The following is a 6,960-nucleotide window of genomic DNA, read 5'->3' as shown; positions in this document are numbered from 1 at the left end:
TAATGAATGTGAGTGATAAACATTCATGTTGCTTCTGACATGTCATAATTCAATTTTGTTCTTATTAAAATTATATATTATGATTTTGTAATAAAATAAAATTTCACACTTTTTTAGTTCAGTATATAATGCTAATGTTCAAAAAAGGCTTTCGAAAAATTGTTTGTGTTGTTTTGAAACTTGTATACAATGGCATTATTTTAAGTTATGTGTATATTACACCCGCAACATTTGGGCTTCATTGCTATATAGAATCAATTCTCGTGTTATTGGTTATGTACAGGCACCTAAATCAGTTTGACGGTAGTTGTTCCTTGAATATATGTAATAAATGAAACACATGTATAGAATGCAAGTCGGTTATGGACAGTCATATGAATGCACACAATAAGCTATACATTATTTTTTTTTCTTTAATACATGTAAAATGATATACTAGTAAACTATATAGTGAAAATGAACAAGAATGACTATGAATTGAGCAAACATCCGAAAAAATATGATAGAACATTAAAATTTTATATAACAACACCAAAAAATGGCAACTATTCTGAACGAGATTCGAACCCTTTCTTCAAAATCATCATTAATGAGTAGTTATGTGCTCTACTGATGGAGCCACGTCGATGCTTATCCATACGTTTCTTATTAAGGAGCTATATTGGTACAATTTAGCGATGTGACAATTTTTTCTTTAAAAAGTTGTTTTTTTTTGTGTAAGAAGGACACACTAAACAATTTCATTTTTGAGGGAAAAAGTAGTATGAACTACAAGTAATGAAAAACATTATTTTTTTTTTTTTTGGTTTGAAATGTCCTCAGTCTGGGGGGATTCCTGTTTTTCCCACCTAAAAACACCACACCCGAATTCCCGCATATTGGACTTTCATCCTTTTTGAAGGGTAAATTAACTATTGATCACACATATCATAATATATGTTAATCGAGATATTGATCAATAAGCATATTTAGTTTTTGTTTTTATAGTAAATTTTTATTCTGTCGGAACTTTTTGAAATTGGCCCTTCTGTGAAAAATATTCCCGGCACATTGGCCCTACCTCTTTGTGTCATTAATTAATTAATAACCTTTCATATGTCTCTTGATTAAATTTCTTTCACGAATCGTTACCAGAGCTTTCACGATCCTCTCGCAATACTTGACCACAGTTAGATATTCTTTCACGATCATTTTCTCTCGTTTAAGGTTCATCATATTAAAGGAATTGAAAAATATGGCCGTGTTTACCACCTCCAAAATTACTACGAGTACAGACAAACTGGTACATCCAGGAAAGTTTTAAGGCATGGCAGGAACTAGATATATAAAAGTTATATGAAGTCTACGTTTCAGAAAATTAAAAACTTACCTGGATTTTGATGTTCATTTTTTTCCAGTCTGCAGAAGATAGCAAAACAAACAAAACACCCGAGTTTCATTTGATACGGTCCACTCAGTTACACCGTTAAAACCTATTAAATCACCTATTGTTTACAGGTGTCTATTGTCCATCTATTGTCCATTTAAATCAATACTACTCACAACATTGATTATATGAGGGGAGCTTCTCAATCGTTTTCACTACTTAGTTAATTTTTGCACCTTCTGCAGGAACGAAAAAAAAATGGATAGCAAAATCTGGAAGTTTATATAATTTTCTGAAACATAAAATGCATTTAAAATTTATATATCTAGTTCCTGCCATCCCTTAAAACTGTTGCAGGTGTATAGGTTAGTCTGTACTCAGAGTAAAATTTGGGGTGTAAATACGGCCATTTTAGCCAAAAGGTTATGATTGAACATTAACCGCATGAAACCTTGGATACATATTTTTTGTTGGTTTTTTGCTTAGATTTCAGTATTTTGAATTATCTCCGATCTGGACTTATGGTTTTAAACAAGTCATTTTTTATGCCCTTTAAAGAAAAGGCTCCGTGTCGCAAACCGTACTTTGACCTTTAATAGTTTATTTTTATAAATTGTGACATGGAGGGAGAGTTATCTCATTGGCACTCATAACCACATCTTCTTATATCTATTTGTTTCTTCTGTGTTTTTTTTTGTTAAAGTTTTGCTGTGCTTTGTATCCGATCCGAAACAAAACACAAAACATGCTTTTGAAGGAGGTGCAGAGAAATAAACACCAAGCAATGAACCATGAAAATGAGGTCAAGGTCAAATTAAACCTGCGAGACTGACATGTAAACCATTAAATATTTCCATACACAAAACACAGTTGACCTATTTTAGAAAATAGACCAAAATTCAAAAACTTGACCACTCAACCACGAAAATGAGGCCAGTGAAGGTCAAATGACACCTGCCAGTTGGACATGTACACCTTGCAATCATTTCATACACCAAATATAATAGACGTATTGTTAAAAGTATAGGAAACGGACAAAAACCCAAACTTGAATATAACCATTGAACCAAGGAAAATGAGGTCAAGGTTCAGATGACACCTGCCATTTGGACATGCACCTTACCATCCTTCAAGGCACCAAAATATTCAGACCTATTGCTTATAATACATGTAGTATCCAAGATGGACTTGACCACCAAAACTTAACCTTGTTCACTGATCCATGAAATGAGGTAGAGGTCAAGTTAAAACTGTCTGATGGCATGAGGACTTTGAAAGGTAGGCACATACCAAATATAGTTATCCTATTACTCATAAAAGAAAAATTAACATTAAAAATCAATCATTTTTCAAGTAGTCACTGAACCATGAAAATGAGGTCAAGGACAATGGACATGTGACAAACGCAAACTTTGTAACACTAACATAAGGCATATGTATAAATATATATATACAACTCGTCTAAACATCAACCCAACAATGTTAGATCTGTAAATATATATATACAAAGTATGAAGCATCCATTTAAAATATATAGCATTTAAGAAATAAGTTGACACCGCCACTGCGACAAAAATTAGGTAATTATCAATATTAAAGAGCTTTAGAATTTACAATAGTTTATTGCAGACTGACAAATACACTTTTAATTATGAACAGAAACAGTATTTTAGATTTAAAATTCTTGGGATTGTGACGATCCTCCAGCAGCTTTCTTTGACGTCTTTTTTGGTAGAAGCATTGCTTGGATGTTGGTAGAACTCCTCCTTGTGCAATGGTCACAGATCCTAATAGTCTATTAAGTTCTTCGTCATTTCTGATGGCTAGTTGTATGTGTCTTGGAATAATTCTGCTCTTCTTGTTGTCTCTGGCTGCGTTCCCGCCAATTCAAGCACTTCTGCTGCAAGATATTCCAACACAGCAGCTAGATAAACAGGTGCACCAGCCCCGACTCTTTCAGCATAATTCCCTTTTCTTAAAAGACGATGGATTCTACCAACCGGAAATTGTAGACCTGCTTTTGATGATCTACTTCTTCCTTTTGCTTTGATTTTTCACCTTTTCCTCTACCACTCATTTTCTACAATAAAAAGACTGATGTAGGGTTTTTTATGATTTTCCATCATTTTTATCAAAGATATTTGTAAATTTAGACCCAAATATATGGTTGCAACCGTTGCAAGATACTTGTCTGTTGATCCGTAACATCCCTAGTGTTCAAAAGGTTACAATTCTTATTCATTTTTTTTTTTAAATTAAGTGAAAAGATATGCAATTTGTTCAAAAACTAATGAAAAGTCGTTTACAGCAACAGTATTAATTATTTCATTGCATAAAACGAACTTTAAACCAGGTGCTCCGCAGGGCGCAGCTTTATACGACCCCAGTGGTCGAACCCTGAACAGTTGGGGCAAATTTGGTCACAATATTCAAGCTTGATACCGTCTGAATTTTGATTGTGATCAAATTTTTGAAATAATATAGGTTTTTGCACAAAATTAATGTGGTTCAAGATCAAACACATCTATTGCACAATACTGTGCAATTGAATATTTCTTATTGAAAACTTAAAATTTGAAAAATGTTGGAAAAAAAAAAATCCCAAAAAAATTGGTAAACTGAGATCCCCCCATTTATTGAAACCCCCCCCTTGGAGCAATAACCCTTAAACTCAATCCCATGCTTCCTTTGTAATTTTGAACTTGTATTTCAGAGAGATCCATACACTTAAACACAAGTTATTGTCATGATTGTTTGGAAACTAGAAACATGCTTCTTTTTGGCCCTTTTTTCTACCATATTTTGGGCAATTAACCCAAAACTTAATCCCAGCCTCCCTCTTTGTTATATGGTACATTGTGGTACAATTTCAGAGAGATCCATGCAATTACACACACGGTATTGTCTGGAAACTAGAAAAATGCTTGTTTTGGCCCCTTTTTGGCCCTTAATTCCTAAACTTTGGCCCCATAACCCCTTAAATGAATCCCAAACCTTCTACTTGTGATTTTAAACATTGAAGTATACTTTCAGAGCAATGAAATACTGGTAAACAAGTTATTATCCTGAAACTAGAAAAACGCTTGTTTTGGCCCTTTTGGGCCACTAATTTATTCCTAAATGGTTCGGACCATCATCCCAAAATAAATCCCAACCTTCCTTTTGTGGAATTGAACCTTCTGAAAAAATTTCATTAAGATCTATTCACTTGAACTAAAGTTATTATCCGGAAACCAAAGCGTCTTCCGACAACGACACAGACGACGACATACCATTATACGAACCCAAAATGTTTTTTGGGGTCGTATAAAAACAAATAGGGGTTTGGGTTTTTTTGGAATTCAATACAAGATTTTTACAGATCTGTAGGTTTAATAACGAGATTTTCGTTATAACATTTTAAACATGATTTCTCACTTTGTTTGTCCATGTCGTGCTAGAGCTTGTTTTCAATGAGTCAGACACAAGAATCAATCCCCAAACCTTGTGCTGAGCATCTAGATTTGATTATGTCCATAATGGAACTTGTGCTCACAACAAAATCTTTTGGCAGTGGCTATTTGACCGGTACGGCAAAATAGCAAATTTGCTATTTAGCCAGCTCTGATTAAATAATATCTCACTGGAATTAAAATTTAAGAATAAAAGTTAAATATCAATTTTATATTTAAAAACTTTTGTTACTCATATACTTAAACCTTGAACTATCAAATTAAATATATTCTAAAAATCAAAATACAACTCTCCTTTAGAAAAAAAAACCTGTCATATATATCCTTTAGAAAAAAAAAACCTGTCATATATATCCTTTAGAAAAAAAACCTGTCATGTACCTGTATATGACTTCGGGCAAATTTTATGTAATTTGAAAAATATTACAAACCAAATAAACTGAATATGGGTGAGTACTTTTCCAACCTAAATAGTTGGTCAGCATGTATAGTGTGATAATGGATGATACAACACCTAAAAAAATTGAGCTTAATGCACAATTCAATTCCTATAAAAGAGTTTTTATTGGTTATAGAAAATTTATGAAAAGGAACATTTCGTTCAGCTGTGGAAAAGGGATGCACATACCATCAAAACCATGAAATGTCGAGCACCAAACAGAAGCATCAATTGAGAATAGTATAAGGTAATTGAAATTATGCTATGTACATGGAGGAAAAGATCACAAGAGTGCATCCCGCTCTGGTAAATGTATGATTTTAAGGTAATCAGTTGGCAACCATATAAGTAAAATATATATAGGATAAAAGATTTGAAACCGTGAGAGTATAGATGATACTATGAGTTGATCGATTGTTGATAACTTAATGTCCAGTGGCAAATATTTCATGCATGTTCAGGACGATGATAATATGGATATTATTAGAATAAAAGCAGGGAGGCAAAGTAAACCATATAAGGGAAGCTACCATTTAATTTTTATGGGGGGGGCTGGGATGAAATTTGAAAAGAATAGGCAGGACAGGAGTTTTGAGTAAAAAAAAAAAGGCAGGATGAGACACTTGCAAAAAAAAAAGTCAGGACGACAATTTAGAATCATTTAGGTAAAAAAAAGTCAGGATAAACTAAAAAAAAAAGGCAGGACTGAACAGAGTGAAAAATAAAAAGGCAGGACAGAGATTATAGCTAAATAAAAAATGCAGGACAACATTTTTCATCCTAGCCCCCCCCCCCATAAAATTCAAATGGTAGCTCCCTAAGAAAAAATAACAGACAATGAAAACAAGAATGACACAATCCAGCTTTAAAGATCAGGCAACATGATTATAACAATGTATCAAAACTAACTGTTTTTCTAAAATTGTTTTTTTTTTTTTTTTTAAGCAGGCCACATTTAGGCAAAGCTGTCCTTTCTTCATACAACTACGAACGGCAAGTGTCAAGATGGGAATAAGCTGAGGATAACAAATATGTGTTTAGAACATCATCATGTTAAGATGCATTATTATAAAGTTATAAATTATTTGATATAATGAACATCTTCAATATTTTATTTTTTATTTGCACTGTATTTTTAATGCTTGATAAAATGATTTAAAATTATTATTAAGCTTTTGTAATCTCTACTAATCACATCAATGAACAGTTTTATTCAGTGCCGGCAAAATATCAATTTGCTATTTTGCCAGTGCTGGTCAAATAGCAAATTTGCTATTTAGCCGGTGCCGGTCAAATAGCCACTGCCATATCTTTTTTTAACAAGAGTGCACAAACTAAAATTTCTAGCCTTTTACTAACCATTGATAGTATGTTTGATAGTCCTAAATATAAAGCTTTATTACAACTATCACTTGACAAGATCCAAGAAAATCTTTCTTGGGTTTTTGATGGGCCATTTTTTTTCCTTTCTGCAGAAGGTGTAAAAATAAACAAACACCTGAATTACTTTGATACTGTCCACTCACTGACTCGGATAAACTCTTTAGTCACCTATAGTTATGAAGATACCTCCTTGTCCAAGTCAATTAAGGACAATCAAAACAATACAAACCGGTTTTTACCTGAGGGGCTCATCTCAATGTTGTACCAAGACCAAGGATTTGGTATAGTAAGATCTAACTATTCAAATCCTTGCCACAACT

The 6,960-nt window shown here is 33.0% G+C and overlaps 1 pseudogene; it reads right to left on the bottom strand.

Moving 5' to 3' along the window:
• Positions 1–2,968: 2,968 nt before the first annotated feature.
• LOC139507606 (histone H2A-like) lies at positions 2,969–3,443 on the bottom strand (annotated as a pseudogene).
• Positions 3,444–6,960: the final 3,517 nt, after the last annotated feature.

Source organism: Mytilus edulis, unplaced genomic scaffold (genome assembly GCF_963676685.1).
Source record: "Mytilus edulis unplaced genomic scaffold, xbMytEdul2.2 SCAFFOLD_897, whole genome shotgun sequence".
In the NCBI taxonomy this organism is placed as follows: Eukaryota; Metazoa; Mollusca; class Bivalvia; order Mytilida; family Mytilidae; genus Mytilus; species Mytilus edulis.
The sequence above is the reverse complement of the archived record's forward strand: the minus strand, read 5'-3'. Positions and strand labels throughout refer to the sequence as shown.